We start from the raw sequence: 9,954 nt of genomic DNA on the forward strand, positions 1-9,954 counted from the left end.
TACATATTTGACATGTTTGGGATTGCGCTGGCAGGGCCATAACTGGCCGTGAGCGCACACTCGGTTCAATATTCAATTTCGGTGCGCTGCCCGACGAAAGGGTTTCCTTGCGGGACTTTCCGTGTTCCGTTTGCCCTTTTTTCGGTTTCGACGTTCGTTTTGCTCGCCCTGCGTTTGGTCAAGGAGCAGCGAACAACATTTGGCTCCGTTCCGTTTGCGTCTCCTTTTTTTTTCGTTGCTGGTCTGTTGGTGAAAATCCGGCCACCGGTCCCCGGATCCTAATCTCCGAGAATGGGCTCCAGAAAGTTTGGGCTGACTTTTATTAAAACCCATCCGGGGCGTCCGAGCAGAGGAGCTGATGATCCACCCGATGAAGCCGTGGTGCCCGGGCCCGAAAATCGGAAGGATTGGTCGTCGTCCCCGCTGTCATCCGCTTCCACTTCGGTACGGGCCAAATTAATTAATTTACCAACGGAACCTGATGCCGCCACACCGTAGATAATTTCGGGTCGGGAGGATGAAAATTACAAAATCTGTCCGCACGGCCGAACGGCCAACGGGATTCCGATTAAATCTGGTCCGGAACTTTCGTTCCGGTGCCCCCCGTGGGCACGGAATTCAAATGATGATGGCTTCGCCAGCCCCGTCCGCTCGGATGATGAGCAGAGAGGGCTGGGCATAAAAATCACTTCCTGCCGCTCCCGGCATTCGTTCCGTTCCGCGGATGGTCATGAAAAATGATAAAACAGGCCAAATATGGTTTTATCGCCCCTCGGAACGGTGAGCAGCCCACCGCAGTAGGGGCGGGCTGGACGCTAAGACTAGGAGTTGCCTGCGACTTTTGCCGTGCAATTGACACGTGACCATAACTGATTTGTTTATATTGAGCTCGTATGAGCCGGGAACGGAACTCGACCGGGACGAAACATGGGCGAGGATTAGGCCACGGAACCACGGACCGGATGGTCGGGCAGTGTCTGGGTTCACCGATCCACCAAGAGGGTTCGCGTCGACGAGTTGTTGGTTCGCGTTTCCGGATCCGGGTGGTTTTAAAATCAAAACACTAACCGTTCGAAGTTGAGAGCAGTAAAAAATGTCCTTATCTTTCCGAGTTAATTGTGGGAACTGATTTATGGCTCTACAATTGGCCGATCCACCCCAGCGACCGGGCCGCTAAATAGGGCAACGCATAAAGCGACGAAAATGAGCCATCACTAATGCTGTGGCGGGCTCTGTAGTCTCTTCGGGGAAAAATGAATGGGACGTTTTTCGGGCGCAAAAACACAAACTAATGTAGATTCAGGGATCTTCTCATTCCGGGTCAGGTTGCCCGGAAAACGGAGTGGAACCCGGGAGGGGGGGCAATAAACTGCAGCACCGACACATTCGCTCCAGAAAGGTGACATCTTTTTTGTCATGCTCGAGCGATCGTATGATCCTATTTATCGACCCGCTCGGCTGAGGTTTTTCCCGTTTTCCACCGGCACGCTGCGGCCGGTGCGCTGGTTGAGAATAAATCCGGATTGTGTACCCCCGGGTTGTGGTGACGTGTGCCGTTTGGCGCAACATCCTATGCTGCCGACGCCATGCGCCATGTTGGGATTCAAGCCGAAGTGTCACTTACAAGCGTCACACTTTCGATTTCACCCGAAGCAACCCAACCTGGCGGATGAAGGATGATGATGACGGCGGCGCAGACGACGGGGTGGGCCTTTCGATGTCCTTTGGCTGTTGGTGACGTTTATGTTGAACGACCCCTCGTACGGAACGACGGTTGTTAAGAGGGTTATGCTTTAAGCGCTGAACGCCGAGGCCGAGCAGATGACACAGATTCGTTCACATTCGGAAGAAGCAATAATCAAAAGTGTCTTCGCCAACCGACCAATAGTGAGAATCGATTGATCCCGTTTATGCTGGAGTCGTTTTCGCCGCTGCCTTCGAAACAACAAACTGTTGCCACTTTTTCAGGCCCATGAAGATCTATTGCCGGCCACATTCGCGGATGCAGTTATGGTGTCCCTTTTTTCGGTTTCTCACAACATCGCATCCGCATCCTGAAGCCACAAACTACCCCACAATTGTGGTTGGATAGGCTCGGCACGACGGCGCGGCGCTTTTGGGGCTGCAATTATGCAGTCTGCCGGCTGCCAAACGATACGCCCGGTGGAAAATCGTAGATTTTTCCGACCATTTCTACGACGCTGGGTTTACGCATCGCAAAAAGAGCCGCAGCATAAATGGCCGCACATAAAAAGTGTGTGCACTTTGCATGCATGCGTCCGAGCCTGGTGGGGCTTTTCTTTTTGTCGGGCGCAATATTTTCCCTGGTTCGTGTTTTCCCCGATTTTCCCACCCCAAAGTGGCACGGCCAGACCGGGAGCGAATATTGAATTTTCATTTCCATGATCATTTGCCAGGTGATATTTGTCAGGTGGTCCAATGGTTTGTGATTGGATTTTTGGTCCTGTGGGCTGGCACTTGCGTTTGTGCGCCAGTCACCAGGCCGCATGTTCCTGTTTGCCGGTGCCTCATCCCCCCCCGCCATACAAACGCCGCTCGGATCGGTTTATTTTGGGCAACGCTTTTTTATCACCACAGAACTGCGTTCCGAAAATTTGTCTGTTCTCCGTTTTTTTTTCTGTGAGTGGCCTTACAGTGGGCCTGGGCTGTGCCTTTCGCAGTCAGTGGTCGCATTTTCCGCCGCAGACAGCGGACGCCATTCTCTGCGGCTTCAATTTAACAGATGAATTGGTTAATTCAAATGTGCTTTTTTTCGGGTAACCGCGAGTTTTATTTTGAATTTCAGCTGCAGGAAATGCTTACTTTTTATGATTATTCATTTTTGGGCAAATCGATGCATGTTTCCACTTGAGCGGGCCATTCTGGATCGGCCATCACAGCTACAGGGACACAAAGATCAAACAAAATGTTGGAAGCGTTGCATCGAGTTCCTCTTTAAATCTGAGCTTAAAGTCTACTGATGATTGACTCTACAAACTTGGGATAGTTTCCCAGAATTGACTACTTTTGTTGTCCGCGGCGAGAGTTGCATTTAGCTCCAGTCAGAACAGCTGACGTCTGAGCCCGGGACTCGAAGTTCCCATCAGCGTAAGATAATCAAATGACGAGGCAGTTCTCGGTGTGTTTACACAGACACTTAGCACCTCTTACGAAAGAGCCTCTCCTTGCTTGGCTGGTGGTCAGTTTTGCGGCAAGCGAAATTTCCGCCATCATAAAAGCTACTCCAAAGTTCGCCGAGTTGGACTTCCCGAGAATGGCGTTCATGGCTGGGAGGTGATCCTGAAAATATGATAATTTTCTAGCCAGATCGCACAGGAGCATCTTGGCCGATGGTCGGGAAGCCGTGCGTGCCTAGGAATGAGGTGTAAATTGCGCGGTGCCGAACCATCGATCGGTAATTGAAATGTAATGGAACCTCCAAGTGAGTGCTAAATCTCTCGGATGCCCCGGAGTGTCATCTTTCACATCGACCGCGGGGGGGTGGCCAGCATAAAGCACCGGACTTGGCACACATCGTGCCAATAACAATAAAACAGAAGGCAGTGTTCGCGGGAGAACCCTCTCCCTCGGGGTTGACTTGTGGGCTTGGTCGGTGTCGGGTTGTCTTCACGGACGGAAGCATATTGACTACATCCTCGAAGCCCTGGAATCGATACCCCGGGAAGGACAATCACGGCGAGACCCTCCCTTTTATGATGATGGCAATTCTCTAGTGCCGACTTTTCGCAATCCCGTGACTGCGACTCACCCTTCCGAACCGAGTCTTGCGGCTGACGGCCGGGAAGACCGAGGGTAGCGAGAAAGCATCTGTTACACAGTCATTTGGAGCCAGCTAATAGATCGCCGCAGCCAATTGTGCGTTGCGAAAACGGATACGGCCCGCAGGGACACACCGAAGCCAGCGATTGTTTGCTCGCCCAGAAATATGAGACGCCCGATGACGGATCCGCAGACGGGCTCGTCCAAGACCAACGGCCAACGGTACGACAGAGGAACGATTTTCATTCGGAAACAAGTTTGCTTGTAGAGCATGGGTAGCATCTTCCGGTCTGGAGTTTCCAATTGGCCATCCAAGCCGGCAATTTTCCTATTGCAACGATTGTCACTCATCGCCACTGTGAATTAATGAGGTCGAATCCTTAATGAGGCCCCAAATCGATTTCGGACCTCAAAGAGGCGCATCGGAGCGCCGGAAGACGTAATCCGGATCCGGCAATTGCCAATATCCTGGGCGGCACCAGCTCGGACATTGAGATTCATTTCCCGCCAGTCCAGGCGGCCTCAAAGACTATTTAGCGCGTCAGGCCCATCAGGCCGGAACGCGGTCATGTGGACATTTTCGCATCGCGCCCTCCTTAACGATCGCTGTGCTGTCCGAAACCGAAAAGGAACCGAACCGAGCGCCGGAACGTGGTTCGCGCTCACTAATTAAATGCAAATTTCCGGTCGATCAATTTCCATTCAATATCTCGCGCCCGGCGCACCGCCGTGTCTTCGTGTCCGGTCTGCTGGCGGGCATCCATCATTTTCCGGACGGGGATGCATTATTCGGGGTGGGTGGGTTTTGGCAGTTGAAAAATGAACCCCACCCCGAAGTCCCCGTCGGCCGTGTCCGGCCGTGATTTCTGACACCGGGCGCGTCGCCAACGCGCCTGTGTCTGGTGGTGCTTTGGTGTTTCCTTTTTGCTTCATTTATCGTCGAGAAAACAGAGAATCAAACGAAATTTTTGGGCAAAGAACCGACAATCGACAACGGCGAAATTAGCTGAAAATAATTTGGAATCGGCGTGGTCCATCGCTTCATCCATCATCCGGCGCTAAGGAGCCGAACATATTGTGTGTGGGTTAACAATGCGCGATGCATAAAATCGGTCCGGGTCCCGGGTCCGAACGTTGTCGTTGCGAGTGAGTTTTATGGGCGTCCCGAGGACGACTTCAGGAAGGTCGATGACGACTGTGTAATCTACACAGTGATGGGTAAACGAGATTGATGATGTTACGGTCGTCACATTAGTGTCCAGGACCCTCGCGTCACGCCGTAAGTCAATTGAGAGGAGTCGATCGTGTAACGGATTGCCTAAGGCTCTCGCTCTAATTGTTTTTATTCACCATTCACCTTCGTTTTGAGAAACCGTAAGAAAGTACTAAATTCTTGATCGTTTCCAGTGAACCGAGTTCATCAAATGCAACCAACATAACTCTGGAACCTTCACCGGCGTGGGCATCGATGTGTGATCGTGGCGGAAAATTAAAAAACCAATCTTCAAAATTTCATTTTTATGTGCGACCATAAAATAATTTTTGCAGCAGCCATGATGTCAGCGGCTGAAGTGAAATGCGTCACGAAATAATGGAGAAAAAGACGACAGCATACACGGCCCACGGATGGAGTTCCTTGCCGGGCGGCAGCAGCACATAATTTTGTGCTCTGCCAACTTCTGGGGTTTCCTTTCTTTTTCGGTTTAATTTTTCTTTGTACCTTTGCGCCGCCTTTGAGTGATGAAAGAAATTCCATTAAAACGAGGCAGCTCCGAGAGAAGTCTGCGAGAACAAAAGCCCGCGGAGCAACCGTAAAAAGCAGTGCGCCAAAACCCTCCCGAAAGGTATGTATAATAAAGCGGGTCCCATAAAAGAAGGACGAAAAGTGAAATCAAATTATGCTTCCCTGCCCGCGTCCGTGTCCGCGCGCGCGGAAACAGTCGGAAAAGAAAATCACTTTTTCAGTCCATGAAAGTGGGTGGCAATGCAGCACATTCGCCGGCCGCGAGTGCGCGGCACGGGTTTTTTTTACGCGTCGAAACACGCAAGCATCCACGCACCCAGCGCGAACGCGCAGATCCTTCTCGCATGGCCACGGTCCCCACTCCCACACAGCACACGCCATTTTCCGGCTTTTCTCCGTTCGCGTGCTATTTTCCCGACACTCCCCGACGACGACGACGACGACGACGGTGCGCGCACATGGCACACGGAAGAGAGAGGGTTCCGGTGGGCCGAGAGGCGGCACGAGCGAACGGGCGCAAGATTATGCGGCGACATCTGGTTTAGACATCTTTTAATAAAATTTTCATTTTTATTGCTATTTAAGAGGGATGATAAAATATATTATTATTACAAAAGTTGAAATAATAATAACGACGTCGAGGACGATGACGATAGCAATAATAATACGCGCTGACGAGTTGTTGGGCGGAAGTTGGTGCCTGGCCGATTTTGTGGAACGGAACGGCGGTACGGGCTGGACGGGTGATTTTTCCGGATCCGGACGGTTGGTGAAAGTTAATCGGTCCTAAGGGAGCCGACGACAAGGACAACGGCACAAAACGGATTAGTAATGGGCCGGGCCTTCGCAAACCCCCTGAACCTGGCGCGGTTCGAAAATGGTCCAATTGCTTGGGCGATGAATTAGTGACCATCGGATGAGCTGCCGGCCCGCACCGGATGGACACCGGGTGGACACATGGTGTCGACAGATTACAGGAAAAAAACTGTCAGCATCAGACGCGTCCGGTACGGCCCCAGCCCGAAAGGGGTGCTTAGGCCGGTCGCCGGAGTCGATTATATCGACAAACTACGACTGAGGCTTATGCTGAAACGCTACTGGAGCTCACCCCGGGCCGGGTGACTCTAATCGTCCCTCGTTCGAAGCGTCGGCGCAAAATAGAGAAAAGAAATTGGTCGCCAGTTGGTTGTTGGTGGGTCGCCGAAATTCATGTCGGTCTCCAGCCGGGCTCCACTCGAGCGCCAGTGCCGCACCGAGAATGCTCATTCTATTCATGGCCAGCAGCAAGAGGCACCGCACAATCAAAGCAAACGGGCGATGATAATCATAATCTTTTATATACAACATACTCAGCAGCAGCAGCAACAGCATCGCAGCACCGGTAGCATCGGGAAGCCATTCACTCTAGCCCCTAGACGGGACGGGTTGGGTTGGGTCTGTCCAATATTGGACAGACTGGAAACCATATCACCACGGAACCGCCGCAAAGTAATGTTGTTGAATTGAGGTAACTTCACGACTTGGGGAGCATTTGGTTTAGGTTTTGAGGTACTAGTAAACTATCAAACAAAATATTATTTAGCGTAAGTGCTTCATTCGTCAAGTAAGACGGTGCACGTTACTGAGTTCTTCGTTTTAGTACGTTCTATAGAGCCAGAAAATAATCTTTTCAATTAGTTTAATTTGGTTGCGAATTGGTTGTCTCAATTTCTGATGCTCCGAAAAACATACTGGGTTGTTTAATAAGTCTTGAGCTTCGATAAGAAAAACACAATTTCATGGTTTGAAATACACTTTATTATTCAGTATGGTTTCCCTTAACAGCCTTAACTTGTTCCAACGAGATTCAAATTTATGAATTCTATGCTAGAAGTGAAAATTGACGTCAAGATTTGACGAAAGGCATGGACGGATGGAAATCGGAATGAATAAAAAAAAACAGATGGAAGTCGCCAAAAAGACCAAATCTGGTAAACTCGGTGGATGCTCCACCAATTCGAACTTTAATTCATGGATTTTTACCATTGTCAAAATGGTCTGGTCCATTGTCCTGATGCAAAATGATTTTTTCTTCTGCGAATCTGTTTCTTTTACGATTGTTTTTGCTCAGCTGTCCCAAAAGGTTAACATAGTATAAAATAATACAACAACACAAATAAACACACTAGAAATAAACAAATTGTGCAGTGCCAACGAAAATAAAAAAAATTAAATAAATCTCTTTCAGTCACTCGTCTCGAGTCATATCATGTAATTTCCCTACGTTTACAGGTGTTGCTACTGTTTCTGGAAAAAAAAATCGACTTAGTTGGATTGGAACGGAATACCTAGTCCTAGAGCACTATTATAAGTATTACTATATCATACCTTATCATATTCTCTATATCATACTATCTTTTTTTTCATATCACACTATATGAATTTAAAATATAATAGAATATAATATAATTAGAATTAATTAAAGCTAAGTTAGTACATAAAGGAGACGAATTGGCTTAAGCTAAAAATCTGTATAATACATGAAAAACAAACTGTTTCTGGACATCCACAACGTGGATCGTCTTTACGGCCCGTGCAATAACGTATAAACTCAACAACTCATCATTTTAGAGTATTAATTGAAGGCAAAGAACCCTTATACACTTTCAACATTCGTTCATAATCATTAACAATATCAAAGTTCAAAACAATATCATTAGCTTTTAAAACATACAAAAAAATCAATCACTGCACAATACTTTTTTTTTCCATTGTTAAAAAAATACTGTGACACGTCGATACTAAACGGTGTTTAAAAAAAGAATAAAGTGACAGATTGAAATGAAACTTCACATACGTTCATATGAAGAGTGTACCAACATAACAAAAAATATGAGGTTAGTAGTAGTAGTAGTAGTAGTAGCAGCGCTCTATGTTATTGAAGCTCGAAACTTATTGAACAGCCTGGTATTTATGCCTTCGGACCCATTATTGAGCTGTCATGTGATGGGTCCACCATAAACCAGAGCACGAGCTTTCATCTTCAAGCCACTAGCAATGGGCATGTCTTTTTCATTCGCGCCACTTTGATGGGAAAAAGGAAAGATAAAGTAACAACAATGGGGCACCCGTCATCGTCATCATGTTAATAAAACGATATGATAATAAATACATAAACATTCGGCGAGGGTCCTGAACCTCCCCGGTTCTTACCACCCCATACAGGAGTTCTTTATTTTTCACTCGCTGTACGTGTGCTCCGATGGGACGATAGCTAGAAGGAGCTCAGCACAGGCCAGGACAGAGCTAGGCACCGTGGCGAAAACAATAACCGAATGGAAAATTAAATAAAACGTTCCAGCGAAAGGGGGAGAGAGAGAGCAAGAGAGAGAGAGAGAAAGAGAAAAAGCGTATAAAGGAGCACACACATCGATCGATCTTGCCATCGGAGGACAAAGTTAAATGAGATTATGCAAAACGCTTCGCCCGCCCGAGAATGGTGTTGAAGTGGTGGCCATCGAGAGTTGAAGTGGTTCGGCGTCGGGCGAAGCCGAAAACGTCGCCATTACTTTTTTCCACATTTCCACACCCAAACACACACTCGGGGAGGGAATACCGGGAAAGGATGAATTCTAAGTACATCGGCAAAAAAATAAAATCCTGAAAAAATCCCCAGTTCCAGCACTGCGGAGTCTGGCTGGCTGGTGCTGTTTTCGATTTCCTTCCTCTTTTTTCCGGCGAAGGATTCAGGTCCGCGTCCAGGATCGGTAGCATGTTGTGCGGTCGTGTGAAGGTTCCATCGCCATCACCGCCGTCGCCGTGCCGCGGGCCGGAAAATCGGTAGGAAAAAGCATGATTTAATGGAAAAATATCTCCAGATAAGAGCGCCCCAACCCACCCAGGAGGGGGGAAAGGATAAAATTGCGAGATCACAGTCGGCCTTTTTTTTTTTTTTACAGTCGGCCTCGCTGGCGCTCTATGTACAGGAGCGGTCGGCCGCAGGATGAGTAACAAAGATGGCGCGCACACGATGGGGAGCGATTTTTTGTGCGTTGACGGAGCTGCTTTGGAGCATTTTTATTGGTGTGCGGCCAAGGACCCGACCCGCAAAACAATACCCCCGCCGCCCCCCACCCCCTCTCGGAGAAGGCTCATGGAGCGACGCAAATAAAAATGAAGTCCTTGCAGCGCGCTAGCATCCGTTGCGTCAGTCGTAGCTCCGCCCACTTCCCACACGCAAGGACGAACGGAGCGAGAGAGAGAGAAGGTTCACGAGTGTGCGCGCGTGCGACAGAGAGGGCACCACTCGTCCGGGGAGGGCGCGCGTTATCCTTGCAAGAACCACGCGGTTTGCAACCGGTTTTGGGGTGGTGAGAAAAGGATGAGCCAGTCTTGTGAGAGGTGCCGTGCGCATGTATTGGTGTTCGCACTTTCTTTCACACCGGGGGCCG

The sequence above is a fragment of the Anopheles bellator genome, chromosome 1, assembly GCF_943735745.2.
Source record: "Anopheles bellator chromosome 1, idAnoBellAS_SP24_06.2, whole genome shotgun sequence".
Lineage (NCBI taxonomy): Eukaryota > Metazoa > Arthropoda > Insecta > Diptera > Culicidae > Anopheles > Anopheles bellator.